General features: G+C 43.8%; 1 protein-coding gene and 1 non-coding gene across 7 annotated transcripts in view; one reads left to right on the top strand and one right to left on the bottom strand.

The window, feature by feature from the left end:
* Positions 1-23,570, bottom strand: part of ITGA9 (integrin subunit alpha 9) — a 374,600-nt gene that overhangs the window by 238,602 nt on the left and 112,428 nt on the right. The window lies entirely within an intron of this gene.
* LOC112208800 (U7 small nuclear RNA) lies at positions 14,968-15,030 on the top strand. The gene has a single exon (XR_002943358.1). It is a non-coding gene; the product is annotated as a U7 small nuclear RNA (small nuclear RNA).

Genomic DNA, 23,570 nt, shown 5'->3' with positions numbered 1-23,570 from the left:
AGTTACCTTGATTTGTAATCTTTAAATATTTAGATATTCACTAAGTGGACCTCCATTTGTACTCCTGTACCATCAAATGACAGGATGAATCCAGATAGAACTCAAGTTTCTAAGAGGCTGTAAAGAGCAAAGCCAAGAAACAAGAGCTGATCCCTCTCCCTTTTTCACTGATAGCAGGAAGATTTCCCAAGGAGAGAAGACAACAAATGAGGGCTGTTCCAGCTCCGACTCTGCCACTGCATGCCACTCTGGATGCTAACGTGGGCCTGGGTCCAGGCAGAAGAGTCCGTTTAACATAAAAGAATGAAATGTTGTTCTGGTTCTAATGTTGCAAGGATGCCTCAGGCCTGTTCCGCCTTGACTGCCTGGTGACCCAGGCAAGTAAATTAGCTTCTGTTCTCTCATAAAACGGAGAACATAATTCCTACCTCATAAAACTGTTTTGAAGATTGGAAACTGCTCAGCACATAGTAGGTTCTCAATAAATGATGGTTATTATTATTATTAGACTTTATTTTTGCACCCCTAGCAAATAAATGCAGTACTCAGTACCTTGTAGGAACTGGTGAATGTTGAAATGGATGGGTGAATGGATGGATGGGTGGGTAATGGGTGGGTGGACAAATGGAGAGATAAATGGTGAATGGGTGGGTGGGTTCTTGGTTTGGTTTTTTGAAGGATATTACAAACTATTCAGCATTCAGAAATCTTCCCATCTGATAACAATTGATTCAACATTGTCCTCAAAATACCATGGCATAAAACTCCCTTTGTCTTTCAGGAAGAAAAACAATAACAAGAAGCTTGAAATTCATTACTGGAGTTAGGACCTGAACTTAACTGTTTTCTCCTAAAGCCTGTGCTGTAAGGTCGAAAGCAAACAGTTGCATGCTCAGTTCTGGAGAATGCATGTTTCGGGTTCTATGGCCCTAAGGTCTCAAATGCCCACCATAGCCTAATCTCTGCCCTGGGGCATACATACCATTTTTAATATAATAATTATTGGTTCAATTAATTGAGGCTTGAATGTTACTAGATGCTATTGTAATGCAAAATGAGAAAATAGATATGCTACTTTCCCAGATACATAATGCAATATATGCTAAACCAGGGATGCTGAAAAATCAGCTTCAACCCAAGGCATCCCCAAAAATGAGGGAAACATGCCAATACTAAAACATGTAGGCATCACAGCTCTCATCCCTCCAAGTCCTTGGGCTTACATTATTCATTCAACAGTGTCATAGATTTTGCAAAAGACAGAAGAAAGGGTGTGGATTTGGGATGGAAAGGAAGAAAAGGAGCTAAATGTCACAAACAAAGCAAGTGTTGGACAACAGAAAAATGGAACAGTCCACATTCTGAGCGAACTCAGCTTTGCCAGCAAGACATTTCCTCAGTGAGCCTCACAGGCAATAACCAGGTGACCCGTAAGTTAAAAGGCAGCCCAGGCTGCCCAGCAACTCTAATTAAAATTCAATAACATGATGTTTTCCCCAATACAATAATTAATAAAGTTTGGAATTTTCCCCCCAAAATTCTCATAGCACAATCACAATGCATTTGATACTGAAGGCCACAAAGCCATCTGGTATCAGAGTAATTATAAATTTTCTAGGCATGGCTTTCTGCAGAACTGCTGCAGAAACTTGAAATGCCAAATGGCATTCCTAAAGGAGACTTCGTGACCTGTAAGAAAGCAAGGCCAGCATGTCCTTTTTTAGGAGGGAACATCTGTGTTCCTCTCCAGAGATCAGTTAGTCAGAGCTTCCCCCTGCCTAGAGCCGTCTGTCAGAGAAAGTCCTTTGCAGAGCTTTCTAGAAACACCTCTTTCATGATCCAGGCATAGGGTAAAGTTGAAAGAATCTTATCAAGAAGTCATGTAGTGGTTCTCAAATGGTGGGCTAAAGGCTGTTTGCTTGGGGCTTTCATGTTTATAACATGACGGTTTCTACGTCTTTGCTTCTGGTATCAATTAGAACATCTAAAAAAATCTGCTGGTACCTTTCTTTTCATTCAATTCTGGTAAAATACTGTTGGCACAGGCAATATTAGACAAAACAAGCTCAGAAGGAATATATGTAAAACCTCAGCAACCAGTTACAGTATTTCTAAATGTGACATGCTCTTGTCTGCCACCATCACCATCATCAGTCTCATCATGGCACGTCTCCTCAGTCACAGACCAGAACGTGAGAATCATAAGCAGAGCCCAGTGCTTCCCAAATATGACTCAGGATACACGTTGAAAACAGATTCCCAGGCCCAACTGGATCTGGATCAATGGGAATCTCAATTTTTAACAAAATACCATTTTCACTAGCGAAGCTTGGGAAATACACCATGGTTCTTAAACTCATTCAGTAAATTAAAATTGGGGGGGCCCCCTTCTTCCTGCTTAAGAAAACCAAATACACTGCTCTATGGAGTCAGGCACATTAGTGTTCACCACCCCTTCGCAAATAAAGTAAGGCAATTACTATTGTTACGTTTCACCTGTAGTTTCCTTGTGTTGAGACTTCTTTAGCCACAAACATTCTTCATGATCCCTTCTTGGAATGCAATATGGCATAAATCACATCTGGGAGATTAAACCCCCATAATTGCTAGAGAAAATGTTGTACTTGAAAGAATCCCTCCCTAATTGTCCCAACGGGCATGCTAAGAAATCCCAAAGAAGAAAAGTAAAACCTTATTTATTTGAATTCGCTCTAAAGAATTTACTGTGCCAGGTTCTTGGGAGAAGGATGGTGGTTGGACAAGTTATGGGGAAAGAGGGAGGGATCCCCAAGCTGACATTCCACGGGCTCTTCAGGCTAGAAGAGAAGTGACCATTTAGTGATGTAGAGGCCAGAGGAGAGGAAAAACAAGGAGGCCTGCTAATCAACCATGCACTTATTGAGCACCTACTGTATCCATGATGGTCCTGGCCAGAAGCAGATGTTTCCTTCAAACAGGGAGACAAAAAGAATTCACTGAAGGGACTATTTACAACAGTAAGGGGGGTCAGTTTAAAAGAGACCCCTGTGGCAAAGCAGGGAGCCATTAATGCCCTAGGTCTGAAGGAGCAAGGTGGGGAGTGGTCACTGGAACCCCTAAGTTATTAGAACTAACCACCTGGCAGAAGCTATGGCCTTCCATAGAGGGCCATGGTCACTATGGCTGGCCACTCTTCCACCCTCTTTTTCCAGTGCTCCCCTCTGACTGAACCCAACTAAAAGGCAGAGGGGAAGGTCAGCCTCCCAAGGGCACAAAGCAGGAGGGATAATGGTGGAGAATGGATCTGGAGAGGGGAAGTAGAGAATAGCCAACATAGCCACTAAGGGCTAGATACTCTATGCTGTATGCCCAACCTTATGGTCTTCAAATAATTACACTGCCTGTGATCGACTGTATTATTATTAATAATATTATTATTATTATTTGAGATGGAGTCTCACTCTGTCGCCCAGGCTGGAGTGCAGTGGCACAATCTTGGCTCACTGCAACCTCCGTCTCCCGAGTTCAAGCAATTCTCCTGACTCAGCCTCCCGAGTAGCTGGGACTACAGATACATGCCACCATGCCCAGATAAATTTTGTATTTTTAGTAGAGATGGGGTTTCATCGTGTTGGCCAGGATGGTCTCAATCTCTTGACCTCATGATCCACCTGCCTTGGCCTCCCAAAGTGCTGGGATTACAGGCTAGACTGCATTACTTATCAGCTGCCCCCTACCCACCACCTGGTACTCCTACCCTTTGTCATTGACTCTAAGGTTCCTCTCACTAGAGGCTAATCTATTTCTACTCTATTTCCCCACTCTACTGATGGATTGGGCCTCATGACTTGCTCTGGCCAATGGAATGAGGGCAGAAGTGATAGTGCCAGTTCTGAGCCTACCCCTTAAGATGTCTCACATGTTTCTGCATGCCTCTCTTGCATTTTTGCCATCACCATGAGAAGAACCTGCCCCAGTAGCCAACTGGTTCTAGAAAGATAAGAGACATGGAGAACAGCTTCCCCAGCCAACATGCAGATCTGCAGCAGAACTGTCCAACCATCCCACAGATCCATGAGAACATAAATGCTTCTTGATGTGTGCCATGGAGTTGTGGGGCAGTTTGTTATGTGGCAATAGCTGACTAATACAGTCAGTCTACCCAGGGAAATAAGCCATCCCATTCTGTAACAGAAGTTACAGGTTATCTAGATTCAAGGGAAAGCATGAGCACAACTGATAGAATCAAGTCCAACATGACAATGAGAGGTCAGTAGTGTCCAGAAGGGAAAGAGAACACATGTAGTCCCAAGGCTAAGACATGAAACCTGTCCTGATGTGGAAGCCTATTCTCAGTGATTATATAACCTCTCAGAGGAATGGATGCTTGATTTGTTTTTTAATTTACACCCAGCCTTGTTCCAACAGGATTTAAGGCTGCTTACAATAATGCTCACAACAAAATAAGTGAGAAAAGTAGAGAAGCAAGGAAATTATGGCATGTGAAACCAAAGGATCAACAAATCGAATCCAAGTCCTCCTGCTAGACATGAACTACACAGTTGCCTCTGAGCTTCTGCAAAGCTAGTGCAAAGATAGAAATAAGATTGGGGGCATGAGTAAGGTACAGATGAACCAGTAATTCAGAAGAAGGACAGCTATTTTCTGGAACTGAGATCTGACAGACATGTCTTTCATGAGGCCTCATAGGACATTGGGTTATGTCATGAACAACGTCCTCAACGGAACCCTCAACAGAAAATACATTAAACATGCTGATGATGATGATGCTGATGATGATAGCAATAATAGCTAATGCTTACAGGGTGCTCATCATGCACATGCATATGTTTTCTAGGTGCTCAACATACAATTTATTTAACCCCTTTCTTATTATCCTCAAAGAAAATACAGTGGCTATTTCTCATCATGACCCACAGGTGAGCTACTCTGGGAGGACAAGGACCTATGCACAGCAGTCTGGGGACACCTCTCCAGAAAAGAAATCTAAACCAAGAATATATATTAGAGCAACCCAGGAGAATCCAGAAATAAAGATTTGTAAACAAAGTATCCCAGTTTTCCAATATTGGCAATTGTATAGGTTAACACTTTGCCAGGCAAGCAAAGTGTGACGGTGAGGAAGACTCAGCCTGCGGGCCACTAGTTTTCAACCTCTGGCCTACAAATTAATGGAGGGAAATAACTTCACGCACTCCACCAAAAACAGAATTCATTTCCACCAAGGTTTCAATAAATATTAAAGGGCAGGAGGTTTGAAGGCCTACTGGTTGACAAGTTTTAAGATGGTGACATTCCAATGTTGTTAAGTATAGAGGCTTGAGGATTGCTTAGGCCAGAAGTGGAACAGACATCTTCTTTTGTGGGTTGTGGAACAGTAGAAGACATAATTCCTGACTAGAAATGGGACAAAGAGGGTCCAAAAATCAGCCAATCAGTCTTGGAGAAGTCACACTGTTATTTCTCCAACTACGGGTTTATTCCTTCAACTTAATGGGATTGTACAGAACCCACTAAGACCAGATAGTTAGTCTACCCCCACCACTCCATGGACTAACAGTCATCAAATGTGCCATCAATAAGTAACATCACCACTACCATCCAAAATCCTGCCACCTAGGCAGTCACTACTTACTCTACTGAGAAAAACAAACTCTCCTTCCTTTTCTTAAGAGGAAATTTGGAATGGGGTTGGAGGTAGGAAGAGTAAGAGCAGAAAACAAGAAATACCATATACATTTAGCCATCTTCCTCCCCTTAAAAGTCAATCCCTATTTGGAAATGTTTGCTGCCCCTTCTTAAACAAGACAAATGACCTCAGGGCCAGAGAAATAAAATCCCCTGCCCATCTTGACTCAACAGGTTCTCTGACAAGCTAAACACAGCTGCACTTCAACTGCTATTTTTAGATTCTATAAATTCTGGCCTCCTTTTTCTCTTGAAATATGCTTTAGAGACTTGCCAAACACTTTTATCTAGGCTCTAACTCCATGACAATAATTTCATGAGTATGAAATCACCACTATGGTGTTTGTTTGCTGCTATTGTCATTATTAGGAATATACTCATAAAACACGTGGAGGGTTTCTTTCTCCTTGGAGGGGAGGCTGCCTGCCTCTAATTGCTGTCGTAGTCTGAATTATGGACAGGAAGAGGAGATTTTGCCACCAAACTGATTTCCTTTTTAAAAAGTGGAAGAAAAAGAACCAGAACAGGGGCTGCTTACCTCCAGGACAGTGTTTCTCAAAGTGGTTTAAGACCCAGATTTCCAGGTGAACACCTCCTACCAGATGTATCCAATTGAATTTTGTGGAAGTGGGGTCCTGGCCCCACATGTAATAGTCATGCCACTACAGCACCCAGCTTTGAGAATGCTGCTCAGTTCCAAAGCCCATCCCAAGTCCCACTCTGAGTTCGCTTTCACTTTGTTCTGACAATTAAAGCAGACGGCTGCAGGGAGGGCACCAAAGTCATCTACGGTGTTAACAAGGTGGATATCAGGGGTCCTGATGCTTTTGAGACATTGTCTTGCTTTCCAGATCTTGCTCAAAACTGACCAACTTGATTCTGGAAGCTGCCATCTAAACAGGGCAGATAATTGGAACACAATCTCTTCAAAGCAAGAAATAGAACTGGGTCTGTCCCACTGCATTCAGCATCCAACATGGCCCAAGAACATGCATTCTCTCTTTCCTCCAGATAGTCATGAATCCAGCCAGCCAGCCAACATCTTGTGGGTGTCATCCCCATGCACAGTCCTGGGCTACACTGTCAAACAGTCCTCACCAATCACGCGCTCAAGACCCAACCTAAGATCCATGTTTGAGTGTTCTCTTTCCCTCCCTTTTTCACATCTAAGACTTCAGCTACTCCTAGTGTCTTTACCTCCAAAAGTTCTCAAGACTCACTGCTTCCGTCTGTTCCCTCTGTGACCACACTAGTCCAGCCGTCTTGTCCACTGTTCTTGCCTCCTAGCTGGGCTATCTGCTTCCACTCCAGCTCCTGTCCTCCATTCACTCCACAGGCCCAGAGTGATTTTTTGAAAATATCTACAATATCAGGTCACTTCCCTGCTTCCCAGAGCACTGTAAATAAAATCCAAACTTCTTAGTTTAGCCTATGTAGCCCAGCACACTCTGCTCTTCATCCCTCTCGCTGGGTTTTCCTTCACACATTATTTTGTTCAATCTTCCTAACAACACTTTGAAGCAGGAATTAACCTCAAGTTCCAGGTGAGATTCTAGAGAGTCAGAGAAGTAAAGCAACTCGTCCAGAGTCACAGAGCCAGTAATGGTAGAGTCAGAATTCATACCCGTGTCTTTTGGACACCAAAGTCCAAGTTCTTTCTACTCAACCTCTTAGCTCATGTTAATCAAATTCAAAAACAGAAATACAGCAGGAAGCCCCTAGATTTCCTTATTACTGTACGTATTTCCAAAGGTCAGACCTGAGTTGATTTAGAATGGCCATACAGGAGCACATCCAGGATAAAAAAGAGAAAAGGTAAGAAAGAAGAAAAGGAGGGAAGAGGAGAAGAGAAAATGAGGAAGAATAATGGATGCTCTGGCGAACATTTAAAAAAGAATTACAAAACACAGCTCAAACTTCCATCTGCTGTGGGCCAAAGCCCTGTTAAGCTTCCAATGCTAGAGGGTGGGGCCAACAGTGATTTTTCCCCTTTCCCTAGAAGTTGCAGTTCCTGGTTACATCACCTCTCCCAAGACTTAGCGGACAAAGTGAATCAGCCAGTCACATAGTAAGGCTCACCAAAGACACTTTCCGACTGAGAAGTCCGGCTGTCAGAGTTTCCTTCCCTTCCAGAGCAAAAGGGAAAGCCCCGCCTTCCAGCCATCCACTGATTTTTCTTGTGGTGGAACATAAATTTATGTAACTAGATTTTCAGAAGGATTCCCTGTCCTTTTACAAACATGAAGTACTGACACAAGTTTTCTCAGACATCTCCCATCTTTCCACAGTCAGTTCAAACTTGATAAAAAGAGTGAAAAGTGGCATTTTTCATAAAGATTTCTCCCCAACAATCTACTGATACTGACTAGTGGTGAAACCCTTCTGTCTTGTTTTCCTAATATCTGGAATCAGGTAGTACTTGGTATGTACTTCATATGTACCATACTGCTAATTTTCATGCCTAGAATTACTTTTCCAACATTATTGATAACTATTAGATTCTTTATCATTAAAAACACATTAAATGGATAATTATGTAAAAGCTCTCTGGGAAGAAGTTAACCTTTTAAAAATGCTTAACAAGAAATCATTTATAACTGCATATCCATGGTGAGGGATATGGGAGGCAAGGGCTGAATCTGAATCAATAGAACAAAGATGGGCTATAACCCCAACATGTGGGCCCCTGGCTTGATACAAAGAGGAGAGGATAAGCTCCTGGCTTCCAAATGGCCTAGGATCTGATAGGAGGGTTAGATATTATAAACAGAATATTTGGCAGAATATATTAAGGTTCACACATGAGGTTCTTCATATATTCTAGACCATGGCAGAGACTATATGCCTAACCAATATCCATTCTCTACTTTTCCCTTTTAACCAAACTCAACTTTATTCCAATCTACAATATGCCTACCTAAAAGACATTTTCTAGTCTCCCCTGGAGAAGAGGTGGTCAAGAAGATACAAGCAGAAACCATAATGTGAGGCTTCCAGGAAAACTCCATAAATAAAGACAAATTAGCTGGGAGATAATTTTCTTTTGTAATCTTCTCTCTTCCTTCTTTTTCCTATCTGGAATTTGGATGTGATGGCTGGAGCTCCAACAGCCACATTGGGCCATAAGGTAACTTTGAAACTGGAAGCCATGTTCTGAGGATGGTGGAACAGAAAGAGGAAAGGATCCTTGATCCTTGATGTCCATGGAGCCACCATACCAATGCTGAATTACTTCAGTGTGAGAATAAACCTCTACTGCATAAACTTATTTGGGTTTTCTGCTGCATGCAATTTGACTTGGCTTGAAAGAGTGGTGGCACCATGTGACCATTAGGAGAGGAGTCAAGAGAAGGAGGGGCTCATGAGACGGCTTCCCTGGGACTATGCACACTGCTGGGGAGGCCATTTCCTGGATACCAGAGGACAGGTTCTCAAAACTTCTCTTGGGAAGGATGAGATACTAAATCATGATGGAGGGGACAAGCCTCCTATCCTTAACATGATTTAACTTCCACTAATCAATTACGAACCATCTCATTTGGCTTCTTCCTCTTCTCCCTCTCTGCTTGCTCCCCTTTCTCAGCCCTAGGTGACTGGCACATGACTATACATGGCTAAACCTTACAAGGAATAGGAAGCAAACATCTTAGGACTTTACCTTCTTTCTTCCCTCCCATCATGATGAAGTTTTCCCTGTAGCCCTCTTGGGGACCTGGATACAGAAATAGCTCAGACACAGGAGCCTGCTGAGATTATGACTTATGGGAGGCAGATTTCTCTCATCATTATTTTGTTTAAGGCCAAAAGGATTCCAAACAAAATTCCTGATCCCATCTAAATCCAAATCAGAGTGGTGGTCCAGGGCCAATGGGAGAATGGTTTCTCTTGCCCAGTTAGTAGATGTAAGCAAGCAAGACTGTTGAAGCCGAGGGACCACTGTGGCATGGCCAAGCCATGGGGAGAAAAAGATGGGTGAAAGGAAGGAACTCCCTAAGGGAATGGCAAGTCAAGACTGAAGATGGACAGCTGCTGTCTTCCTTGAAAATTCATCCAAAAGCTGACTGGCCTTTACGTTTCCCACCAAAAAGCAGTGGGTCATTCCATATCCCTCTAGGAATGAAGACCCTTCTGAAGGAGGCAAGCTTCTCCACCCCTTACCCCACATTGGCCTATAAGGCACATAAATCCTTATGAAATGAGCTCATCCAAAACTTCCCAGCAACGAACTAAAATTTAGCAACATCATGCAGTACATTTAAAACTTCCAAAATCAAACCTTTCTTTCCAACAGAAACACAAGTTTTCAAAGAGCAAATGGAACCACAGTAGAGTGTCTTCCCCTCATTGAACATTTCTTGTACCTCTCAACTGCAGCCTCCCACCCCCCAAAACAATTCTTTCTAGAACTAAAAATATCAAACTTTATTAAGTATCAGTTCCTCACTAAAAACCATGTTTGGGCTTGAGATTAAATAGCAAGAATTCTTTAAAACTACATTATTTTTTAAAAAGCAAATAATGACCAAGGGAAAAAGAATCCCAGATTTTTCCAATACAACATAAAGATGACAGCATGAGATAATACTGAAGCCCTCCAGGAAGAAAGACCAGCACACGAATCATAAAGGGCTCTATTTATACTCCAAGTGACGCTCACAACTAAATAAAAATGTGTTTCTGTTTCCACAAATCTACTTAAATTTCACATGTTCTGCGCACTTAGCCATCATCACACGGGAAGAAGTCACAAAGTTTCACAGTAGATGTGGAAATGGAAGGTTTTATTAATTGCTCCTCTTGTACCACAACCTAATTAAAAACAGAATAAAAACAGTTCAGAAGTTTCTAATGCATGTAAGGGGGTTGAAGGAAGGCTGGTTATTCCAAAATTAAAGAAGCCATCAGAAAGAACTTAATCTTTCCAGCCATCATCTATGCCACTTTTTTATGCCTTTTAAGGGTATGTTAGAAATGCACCAGAAGATGGCTGGGAAAACCCATTTGGATGATACACCAGAAGCAGCAATAGCTGGTTCCACTGTTAGTGTTTGGGCTTGGAGATCCATTTGATGTCAGCTATGAAGGTGCCAACACCACTCTCAGCTCAGATGAGGCCAACAGCATCATTTGGGTTTTATGATTGTATTCACTCAATGCCCAGCCAGGATTCCTTTTATACTCAAGAAAACTCAAACAATTAACTGAGGCTCAAGGCATTCCCACCCAAGAAAGAAACTGGAAGTGGGGCAGAAAGGCTGAAGGGCTTGGCCATATGTAACTAGCAAACATGGGAATCCCCATTCATCCCACAGGGTGGTGTCATGTCTGTACCACAGGAAGGAAATGACTTCTGTGGATGTGGCCCTCATCTTTCTGTCTTCCCTGCCCCACTGACCACCTGTGCCACATCAGAGGAACAGAGCCCAAGGACTGGACGACCCCAAGGATGGGTCCTGAGGGGAAGGGATCAGCCTGTGTCAGACTGGACCACATGGTGTCCTAGCCGCACATGACTGTGAATGAGCAAGGTGACTTGATTCTATCATTTCTGTTTCACTCTATTTTCATTTTTTAAAACAAGAATTGTGGTTGGAGGTGGAGTGTGGTGGCTCATGCCTGTAATCCCAGCACTTTGGGAGGCCGAGGTAGGTGGATCACTTGAGTTCGACACCAGCCTGAGCAACATGGCGAAACCTCTGCCTCTGCAAAAAATGCAAAAAATTAGGCAGGCATGGTGGTGGTGCGCCTGTAGTCCCAGGTACTCGGGAGGCTGAGGGAGGATGGCTTGAGCCTGGGAGGCGGAGGTTGCAGTGAGCCAAGATTGCACCACTGCATTCCAGCCTGGGCGATAGAGCCAGATCCTGTCTCAAAAACACATTATGGTTGGGACCTCCATGCTTGGCTGTGGCAGGCACAGCATGCCTGTCATGCTCCACGGAGTCTTCCCCCTCACTCTCTTCCCACCTCAACCTCTCCATCAGGACTTTTCTAAGCAAAAAGTGAGCCCAGGGGGAATGTTTCCTGACCACCCACCTCACACTGTTGTAACTGAAATCTTTCATAACAGAATGAAGATCCCAACATTGACATATAAATTATTAATCAAAAGCCTGGCTTTCTCTTGTTAAAGAAAAATATATATCAAGACTCTTCATTCACAGGAAGTGCATCTGCAGGAAAGTTACGAGTGTTTCTGTTAAAAGGCTGCTCCAAGCCAAGGCCAAATTCATCCTTTTCTCCTCTCAGTTCCCCTAGCCCTGTGTGCCCAGCTGCAAGAAGGCGCTGGCCCACATTTTGTCATTACCAGCTATGTCCTCCCTGGAGGATGACGCCCTTGAGGACAAGGACGGTGACCTGTTTACCCCTGTGTCCCTGGAGACCACCAGCATCCAGGGAAGAATTAAAGCCACCTGAAGCTCCACTGGCTCCAGGCTGCTGGCCAGTGAGCTTTCCCGGGGTTATGGCTGAGCCCTTCATGGCTTCTTCTGATAATCATCAGTTCCAAAAGCATCCTTTTACTTGACTCTGGGTTTTGTTTCTTGAGACTGATTTTCAGAAAGTCTAAAATTAGCCCCCCTAAAACTCAATTATGAAAACCTTGACCTATTATCAGAAAAATAAACGTTTGGAGTTGTAATGGCTTGTTTCCACAGTGCTCAAAGCATTTTGCAGGTAGCCCCATTTTTGGCAAGCAGATACTCCAGGGTGGATGATGCACAGCCATGCAGCCATGCATCTGTAGCCATCCTTTTTCACGTGGGTCACTGTCTCCCTTCTACCAGGATGACCTGGGCACTCAACAAAACAGCCAAAGACTAAGAGAATTGAGTACTGATTCCCCAGTCAATACAAATTGGGCTTGGGTCCTGTCTCAGTGCTCTCTGCTTATAACACCTTGGGCAGAGCTGCTTTCCTTTCTTGGCCTCAGTTTCTTCATGGGTATATGACAGCACACACTTCCCAGGGCTGTGGTGAGGACTAGCAGAGACAACTTGGGTAAAGAGGTTAGAATGGTGCCTGGGTATAGTCAGCACTCAGTAAACGCTAGTTGTCATCATTGATGCTATTTTTGTGACTGTCACTACCTTTATTTACTCTTAAATAGGAGACAGCAGAGAAAGTCAAAGTTACACAGCAGCCTGAACAAAACACTAGTAGGTGAGGCCTGATGGAATATGCTGTTAAATGCCCGCTGAAGGTCAACCAGTGATCTGGGACTCCTCCTCCTTGCAGCACTCTGCAGACCCCTGCAGCCCCCAAACCAGCAAACAGGACAATCTAGAATCTGCTACTGCCAAGCAGGAATGCCCTAGGATGAGTGGCACCAACAGCACAGGGCACGGGTACCTTGGGGTGAGAAGCATCTGTGGTCGTATAAACTTCCTCACCACCAAGATGCTCACCAACGGACATCATTTTATCATCAAACACTGAAATGCAACTGTGTATAGCTGCTCCCACCCTATTACCCTTGACTCAAGGGGCCTTCAGCAAAGCTGCCTCCAAGGAAATATACTCTGTACACAGATGAAAAAGACCCTTGAAAGCAATTCCAGGGCAGGGTCTTCTGGAAGGTTCTGAGAATGAGTTCCAGGTCCAGAAGTCTGGGTGAAGTCATTCTGATCCTGCTGGAGCCCCAATCCCGATATGGACCTGCTCTCCCAGTGTGACCTCAGACCTTCACCACCCGGAAGGGCTGAGCACAGCCCCACCCAAAGAAACCCCCCTTCTGCAAAGAAGAAACACAGCTGTGGCGCCTGTGACCTTAAGTGGTTTGCATAGTCAATATTCCCCACTCTGACGGGAAATGGCTGTGAAACGGCAAGGAACTTTCCAAAGGCTCAATAAGAAATCAACTGTGGGGCTAAAAGGAGACAATGCAGGAAGTTTAGGAAAAGGTAACCACATCCCAGTGGGAGTTCAACAGCTTTATAGCTTATTGGTTAAAACCATAAGTTTTAATTTCAGATTGGATCTTAATGTAACAATCCTTGGCTGCAAGACCTGCATGAATATGGAATAACAGGAAAGAATAATAGGAAAAAAATCAGCAAAGGTGACTCTTGGGACTGATATTTTATTACACCACACTTGATCCTAACCCAAAGGTCAGAAAGCAATAGGATTTTACTCTCTACTTAACCTGGAGCTTCTCCAACCATTATTTAAAGTTGGACGTTCTGAAGATATGAAGCTGATTCAAAAATAAAAGAGGGTTTATTTTGGTGGGGAGTGGCAAATAAAAAGGAAATACACTATTAACAGTCTTAAAAGAAATATCTACCCTATGAAGAATATCAGAACCAAAAATAAACTTCACATAAATGTAAAATAAACTTTTACAACCAATCTTCTCCTGGTGTGGATTTTTTTCTTCCTATCCGACTTAAACATAAGCAAGACAGGACATTGACTGGGATGAACTTTTCCCTTTTTAGATAGTACATGGAACTTTTAAGTCCTGAGCTAAATATAAATAAATCTTTAAAAGGTCAAATTTTCAACAGGATAAGAATATAATATGGAGTCCTAGGATTCCCATGTGAAGTGATTATCCAGAAGAGCCACTAGATTGGTGCCCTGCTCATTCTGCCTAGTTCAGAGATAGATGGAATATTTGTGGGGTGAATGCATGACCCGGCATCCCTTGTCCTTGTCCACTGCTGCCACTGTGTCCACAGTGACCTAAGCCTCTACTCAGGATCTTCACAGGTGGCTCCCCGTACCTGGCACACATGGCTCATATTCTCTTCTTTCAATGTAAAAATATATTTCCTTCCTTGAAGCTATTGCCAGATCACAGAAGTGCCAGACAACCGCACTCTCTCAGAAATCTCACTAGGAATCAGGTTGCCATGCTCTGAGGAAACCCAAGTCAGCCCAGGCAGAAAGACCACATTGAGAGGCCACACGTAGGTGTTCTGGATGACAGCCCATCTGAGGTCCCTGTCCTAACCATGCACCTGTGGGACACGTGGGCAAAGACACCCCAGGGGACTCTAGCTCCTGTGGTTGAATCACCCCTGCTGAGGCCCCAAATATCATGGAACACTGAGTCTGAACAACCCACAGAATCCATGAGCAAAATAAAATGATTATTTCACAGCCCCAAGTTTTGGAGTCATTTGTTACAGAGCTAGAGTAACTGGGACATCATCTCTCAGTAAACAGAATCACGAATCTGAATGAGAACCCCAAGTGAAAAACCAGCCAGGTGTTTAAACACACTGGGAACAAGGTGGTCCCTGAAGTAGAAGATGAAGTTAAAATCCCAGCTCTGAGTGTTATGGCTCTTTTAGAATCTGTCTAGCAGGTTTTCTGGTCTTTACCAGAAAAGTCTCCCCTGTTCCTCCACAAAAAAAAATCCCAGCTCTGTCATTAACTGCCTGTGGAGCCTGGGCCAGGTTCTTCTCTGAAGTCTCCACTGTACAAACTGTAAAATGGGACTAACAGAAGCTAATGAGACCACTTCAGGGATTAAATGGGACAGTTTAAGTGAAGTGTGAGGCCAGATATGTAAGGTATTGTTATTAACATCACATGTGAGATCTTACCAAAGTCTATACATCTTCATTTTACAGACATGATTTATGACTCCATCATGCTTTTCAGGCTTATTAGAAAATGAGAGTGAGAGGTGATGATGAAAGCAGTAACAGGTAAAAAATTAAACGAGGCTTAAAGAATTTTAGAACTGTACCATTTTCCTCCCTCCAGCTGATTTTCTCTAGAATGTACACTGTTAGCATCTACAAAACATAACCTTGAGTAGGTAGGAAACTGAGGATTGTAGTCCTTAAAAAGCATATACATAAATATCACACGTTACAGTATGAGACGTCTTTGGATGTCTCAGTCTTACAGTAAGAACTAAAATGTATTGCCTTCTATCTGTAAGTGACAGGTCCAATTCTAACTGCATGAGCTATATTATCTTATTTGGTCCTTACAGCAATCCTACTAAATAAGTTGTAGTATTATCCCAACTTTAGAGGTGAGGAAATTGAAGTGCAGGGAGGTCACATCACTGGCTTAGGATCACACAGCGATGATGTGACAAAACAAGGATTCCCAATCCAGGCATTCCAAAGCCAGGCCATGCTCTTAACCACCCCACAGTAAGGCCTTCTTGCGGTCATTTTCTTGAGGATAAAATGTGAACTCCCATTCAGTTCATTTCCTATCAAATTGTTGGGAACTTAAAAAGTACTCTTAATAATAATCCTGCCACTCAAGCTCCCTCGAAGAAACAAAGGGAAAGACAGAAAAGACTTTCACCAGAACACAGGAAAAAAACAATGTTTTCTGTTGTCTCTAACACACTTGGTGTGTGAATGACACGCGTCCATCCTCAGAGACCCCTGGGCATGTTTACAGGGCAGGATCCAGGAGGTGGCAGCTGAATGATAATGGTCCATGTCACATGGTTTGGATTCCGCTGAAATCCTGAGACAAAACTCAACAGGCTACCAAAATAATTTACAAAATCCCCATGATCCCCACTAGCCCAGAATTCATAGAGCAGACAGTTCAGTTCCCTCCTTTCTTTAACCAAAAATGCAGGGTCATAAGCTGTCTTTTGGAATTTCTGAGACTGAGGGCAAGCAGAAGGGCAGGATGAATAAAGGATGACAGCTCCTCAGATGGTGAGACGCGATGGACAAGGACTCCTCCCTTCCATGCTCCCCTGCCACCTTCCAGCCCCAAGTATCTCCTTGCCTTCCTAGTGCCTAAGAAAGCAGAAAGCGGATTCCCTCCCCAGGATCCAGACCTCCTTCATGGTCTAGATTACTGTATCTCAGAGTGTGGTCCCAGGACCAGCAGCATCAATATCTCCAGAAAGTGCTTTGAAATGCACTCCTAGTCCCAACCCCAGACCCACTGAATCAGAAACGCTGGGGTGGGGCCCAGCAATTTGTGCTTTAGCAAGTCCTCCAGGTGATTCTGATCCCTGCAAAAGTTTAAGAACCACTGGTCTCAAATGAAAGCTACAGGCCTGAATGATGGGACCACAAGAGGGCTCTAGTTCATCTTGTCCAGCCCCACTTCCAGCTAATGTCCAGACAGAATGTCTGGCCTCTTGAATCACTTCCCACTCAATACCCACCTAAGAAGGCCCAGCCTTTTTGTCCAATTGTCCTATCTTAATCATCATTTCATTCATTAAACATAAACCATGGGCAGCATGGGTGTAGTTTTGTGAGACTCCGAGCTTCCCATAAGCACAGCTCAGATTTTGCACTCTCTCTCCATCTCTTGGACAACTAGTGTGTGATACGCTGCCTCCAGTAGATCTCCCTGCCCTGAGTTGGACCCTAGCCTGGGAACAACAACTCTGGGTAGGCAGTATTGCTATGCAATCCCTCCTGCCCCCAAAAAGGGCCTCTGCTGAGATGCCTCCCATAAGGGACTATTCATTGGGCTTGTTCTTTTCTTCTAAATTACCACTCCTAAAGGGAAAGTTCCTTCTCAGAAAAAGTGGGTCATATGTTTCTGGCCTGATGGGCCTCAGTGTCTTAAGCAATTGGAGAATGGCAGGCTTAATTTATAAAAGGCCCACTGTTTCTGGATATATTCCTACCGTGCAATACAAACAGCCTCATCTGAGCCCTGATTCAGATCACTGAATTTGGGCTTTTTATTTCTGCATGCCTCTCATCAGTAGGTTCTCATAACTTGGATTCTCATCCAGCTCTACTTCTGTACTATTTTTTCTAATGTTTTCTCATCTCTCTACTCCCTGCAGTTATTCTATCCCATTATTATTTCCCTTCTGCAGTTAAAAAGAAAAAGGATTAAAATAAGAATCTCTGTATTTCTGGAAACTCTCACATGTCAAAGTTTGCAATGGTGAAAGGTGCAAATGTTCCCAGTGGTCCTCACCCAGGTCAAGTAGAGAAGTAGATCCTCCTCCTCTGGGAATCTCACATACTCCTTTATTAGATGAATAATGAAATACTCTCAAGTGAGTCTGATAGATGAGACCAGTGGGCAACATACTGGAAAAGGAAGCCACCTGCTAGACACAGGCAACCCAAATCTATCCACTTCCAGCAATACCAAGCCTATCAGTTGTTCAAAATAAACCTATAAGACAACCTGGTCCCCAAACTCCTCTTTGCAATTAACGACGGCATTATTCCCCTACTCCTGTCCCAAAGGGTCCCACCCAGCTGAGATGCAGTTCACGAATCTTTTGGACACTCAATATTTAAGAATAGCAACAACCAGAATAACCCACAGGACTCTAAAGCTGTCCAGCAAAAGCTGCCAACCACTTGAGAGGTGCATCCTACTGGGATTTTGCTGCATCCATGAGAAGTCAGCCAAGGCCAGGGGTGGCCAAACCCCGGGCAGAAATGCCGGGGCTCTGAGGGATCAAGGCAGCTGCTTTGGTGCATAGCAAAATCACTGACCAACCCTACCCATTTCAGGGGAGCTGGGCTCTCACAGTTGTGTGATCTTCAGATAGTTTAAAACCTCCCACTAACATTATTCAATGATATGCATTCTCAAGGCAGCTGCAGAAGTACACGTTGCATATCCCTTAATTGAAATATGAGGGACCAGAAGTCTTTCAGATTTTGGATTTTTTCAGATTTTGAAATATCTCCATATAATAAAGAGATACTTTGAGGATGGGACTAAAGGCTAAACTTCATATTCATTTATGTTTATATACACCTTCTACACACGACCTATAAAGGTAACTTTATACAATATTTGAAATAATTTGGGGCATGAAATAAAAGTTTTAACTGTGACTCATCACATGAGGTAAGGTGTAGAATTTCCACTTGTGGTGTCATGTCAGCACTCAAAAAGTTTCAGATTTTGGGACATTTCAGATTTCAGATTTTCAGATTAAGGATGCTCAATCTGTACCAACATTCTGTCAACAGCAAAGTAAGCTAGTGGCCAAGTCTAATTCAGCTTCATGCTCAGCCATTACTTTGCACCCAGAGACCTACAGTCTTTCATACCAAGGTTTATCAATATCTCCTTTACACATAAAGGCCATGCCACAGGACCTTTGCATGTGCTATTTCCTATCCCTGGAATGTTCTCTCCTTCCCTCAACTCTACCCCCATGATATGGTTTGGCTGTGTTCCCACCCAAATCTCATCTTGAATTGTAGCTTCCACAATTCTCACTATCATGGGAGGGACCCAGTGGGAGGTAACTGAATCATGGGGACAGGTATTTCCTGTGCTGTCCTCATGAAAATGAATAAGTCTCATGTGATCTAACGGTTTTATAATGAGGAGTTCCCCGGCACAAGTTCTCTCTCTTGCCTGCTGCCACCCATGTAAGACGTGTCTTTGCTTTCTACCATGATTGTGAGGCCTCCCCAGCCACATGGAACTGTGAGTCCATTAAACCTCTTTTTCTGTGTAATTTACCCAGTCTCAGTGTCTATCAGCAGTGTAAAAATGGACTAATACAGTAAATTGGTACCAGGAGTGGGGTATTGTTGTCTTTATCAGCAGTGTGAAAACGGACTAATACAGTAAATTGGTACCAGGAAAGGGCTATTGCTGTGAAGATATCTGAAAATGTGGAAGCGACTTTGAAATTGGGTAACAGGCAGAGGTTGGAACAGTTTGGAGGGTTCAGAAGAAGACAGGAAATGTGAGAAAGTTTGGAACTTCCTAGAGACTTGTTGAATGGCTTTGACCAAAATGCTGATAATAATAGGGACAACGAAATCTAGGCTGAGGTGGTCTCAGAGGGAGATGAGGAATTTGTTGGGAACTGGAGTAAAGGTGATTCTTGCTGTTTTAGCAAAGAGACTGGTGGCATTTTGCCCCTGCTCTAGAGGTTTGTGGAACTTTGAACTTGAGGGAGATGACTTAGGGTATCTGGTGGAAGAAATTTCTAAGCAGCAAAGCATTCAAGATGTGACTTGGGTGCTGTTAAATTCATTCAGTTTTAAAAAGAAAACAGAATATTAAAGTTTGGAAAATTTGTGGCCTGACAATGCGATAGAAAAGAAAAACCCATTTTCTGAGGAGAAATTCAAGCTGGCTGCAAAAATTTGCATAAGTACTGAGGAGCCAAATGTTAATCGCCATGACAATGGGGAAAATGTCTCCAGGGGATGTCAGAAGTCTTCATGGCAGCCCCTCCTATCACAGGCCTGGAGGCCTAGGAGGAAAAAATGGTTTCATGGGCCAGGCCTGGGGTCCCCCTGCTCTGTGCAGCCTAGGGACTTGGTGCCCTGTGTCCCAGCCACTCCAGCCATGGCTAAAAGGGGCCAAGGTACAGCTTGAGCTGTTGCTTCAGAGGGCACAAGCCCCAAGCCTTGGCAGCTTGCACAAAGTCAAGAATTAAGGTTTGGGAACCTCTGCCTAGATTTCAGAGGATGCATGGAAATGCCTGGATGCCCAGGCAGAAATCTGCTGCAGGAGTGGGGCCCTCACGGGGGCCCTCATAAAGAACCTCTGCTAGGACAGTGTGGAAGGGAAATGTGGGGTCAGAGCCTCCACACAGAACTCCTGCTGGGGCACTGCCTAGTGGAGCTGTGAGAAGACGGCCCCCATCCTCCAGACCCTAGAATGGTAGATCCACCAACTGCTTGTGCCATGAACCTGGAAAAGCCACAGATACTCAATGCCAGCCAGTGAAAGCAGCCAGGTGGGGTGCTATACCCTGCAAAGCCACAGATGCAGAGCTGCCCAAGTCCATGGGAGCCTATCTTTTGCATCAGCATGACCCAGATGTGAGACATGAAGTAAAAGGAGATCATTTTGGAGCTTTAAGATTTGACTTCCCCACTGGGTTTTGGACTTGCATGGGGGCATTTAGCCTTTAGTTTTGACCAATTTTTCCCATTTGGAATGAGTGTATTTACCATATGCCTGTAACCCCATTGTATCTAGGAAGTAACTAACTTGCTTTTAATTTTAAAAGCTCATAGGTGGAAGGGACTTGCCTTGTCTCATATGAGACTTTGGACTGTGGACTTTTGAGTTAATGCTGAAATGAGTTAAGACTTTGGGGGACTGTTGGGAAGGCATGATTGGTTTTGGAATGTGATGAGATGATATTTGGAAGGGGCCGGGGCGGAATGATATGGCTTGGCTGTGTCCCCACCCAAATCTCATCTTGAATTGTAGCTACCACAATTCTCACTGTCATGGGAGGGACCCAGTGGGAGGTAGTTGAATCATGGGGATGGGTCTTTCCCATGCAGTTCTCATGATAGTGAGTAAGTCTCATGAGATCTGATGGTTTTATAAAGAGGAGTTCCCCTGCACAAGTTCTCTCTCTTTGCCTGCCACCATCCATGTAAGACGTGCCTTTCGCTTTCTGCTATGATTGCAAGGCTTCCCCAGTCATGTGGAACTGTGCGTTCATTAAACCTCTTGTTCTTTATAATTTACCCAATCTCGGGTATGTCTTTATCAGCAGTGTGAAAACAGACTACACATCCCAAATCTTCATTAATCTAGCAGACTCCAGCCCCTTTTCTGTGGCTCAGCTCCTCTCTCAAACTAATGAAAGCAGAACCCAGGAAGGCGAGCATTTTGGCAACTACATCAACATGGAATGTCACATGACTCATAGTGTAATCAATGTCAGCCACAAACTCTAACAAAACAATTGATAGAATCACAGGATTTTAAAGGAATAAGACATTCAGGGAATACATGGTTCATGTTCCTTCTCAGTGCTGGGGACAGGGATTCCATGGCTCTTGCTTAAATCTCTCTGGTGACAAGAAACTCACTATTTCATGAGACAGTCAATTCCAAAGAACAAGATGATCAGCCACAAGCCACAGGCAATGACCATATGAAATTGGTCCAGTTTAGATCTTTCTCCTCTGTAGCCAAGCTCTGCTGAAGACTGCAGCACACCCACCATAGGAGCCCCAGCACTTATCCCACCTGGCCTCGCCAAAGTGGGGCTAATGGTAGTTGAAAAATAGATTCCTAATCTTGAGCTGAGCACTCTTTTAAAAGAATGTATAGTATTAAACCAATAACAGTTTCCTACTTTTGATAATGTACTATGTATATGTAAGATGTTATCATTGGGAAAAGCCGGGTAAAGAGTACCTGAATCTTTCCATAGAGTAGTTCCCCTCATCCTCACAAGTTTTAAACTGCATGCTATTCTGAGTAGTGTGATGAAATCTCATGCCATACTGCCCAGGATGGGAATCACACCTTTGTCCGGCACATCCATGCTATTACACTACTACCCATTAATCCCTTACTAGCTGTCTCAGTTATCAGATTGAAAAAACAGTAGATAAAGGGTTCAGGACTACCCACAGTTTCAGGCATCTACTAGGGGTCTTAGAATGTATTCCCAATGGATAAGGGGGGATTATTGTACTATTTTGACTTTTTATGAGTTAAAACTTCTTATGAGTTATAACTTCTTATGAATCTTAAACTATTTCAAGATTAAAAGTTATAGATATAGAGAGACAGAGACAATAGGAGCCAGGGTCACTGCCCTCAAGGCATGTGCTCATGGTGGAACTCTTGGGCATGGACATAGTGAGATTTTTCTGAGGTCTTTATCATCTATAAGAACTACCATACTAAAATATACAACCAATTCCATTACCACTCAAGGGTCCCCAGTATTTCTGGCGAAACAGTTCCCAACGTCACTCCCAACCCAGTCAGCAAGGGTTCCACAATGGGGTCCCTAGACCAGCAGCATCACGTGGGAATGTTACAAATGCAGACTCTTAAGGTCCACCTCAGAGGTACAGAATCAGAATCTATAAGGAGTGAGCCTAGCAATCTATTTGTGATGGGGCAGGGAGAGCAATATAAGATGTATCACTTTCACCATTTTCAAGTGTCCAGTTCTATGGCATGAAGTACATTTTCGTTATTCTGCAACCATCACCACCATCCACCTCCAGAACCTTTCATCTTCCCCACCTGAAATGCTGTACCCACCACCCATGATCTGTTTAAACAAGCCCTTCAGGTGATTCTATGCCACCCTAGTGTAAGAACCACTCTACAATCACATGACGTAGGGGCACTGGCTGCATAGCATATATGGCAATTATCTTTCTGTATCTTTGACCTCCGTGGCCTTGTCTTCTTACCCATTGCTTGTCTTGAGAACACAGAGTGATCAATTATTTGCCTGACCACTAACACCACCCCAGTCTAGGACAACACTATAGGAGGCATGTGTGCTTGCATCTGCCAACCTAGCTTTTAATCAGAAGCCAAGGTAACACTCCAGGGTCCCTAAAAAAACAGGCAAGGGAAAGTAATGGACCCACAAGAAGCATAAAGTATTTGCTAAGCACCCTCTGGGGCGTTCAGGTAAATGAGCTCCATTAATCCTCATTACAATCCCATGCTGCCTCCATTTTACAGAAGAGGAAACCGGGAACCTGACATAAGAAATGTGCTTCACGTCACCAGGCTGGCCATGCAGAGGTGGAAGTCATACTCCAGTTGGATCCTCCCTCACTGCAGGAGAGCCACAGGCCCTCAGGTCAGCAGTTACACTATACAGGACTTCAGAAGCCCAAGATCAGGCCCATTTTGTTCAAACCCTTTAACCTCACCTATGCTTTTAATCCCAACTCCCATTTCTACTCCTTTCCTAAGGGTTGGTGTTTCAGAATGTCTGTTAATCCCATGGGCTTCTTTTAGCCCCTTTCTCCAGGTAGGGATGGTTGTGGCTGTAGTGGTGGATGAGCCTGGCTGGGAGTTCTGCTGTGGGCTCCAAAGCTCTTCAGGGTAAGCCCCAGGGCTCAGCCCAGCATCATGTTTGCATGCACAGGCATTCAACAGGTGCCTGTTGAATTAAAGCGGCAAGTATATCCATCTTGATGATGTGTCACAATTTTTAAAAATACACCCACGTATGCAGTGGCTGCTTCCTCTGG

Source organism: Pan troglodytes, chromosome 2, assembly GCF_028858775.2.
Source record: "Pan troglodytes isolate AG18354 chromosome 2, NHGRI_mPanTro3-v2.0_pri, whole genome shotgun sequence".
NCBI classification, from domain to species: Eukaryota; Metazoa; Chordata; class Mammalia; order Primates; family Hominidae; genus Pan; species Pan troglodytes.
Note: the sequence above shows the minus strand (reverse complement) of the source record. Positions and strands in the feature narration are given on the sequence as shown.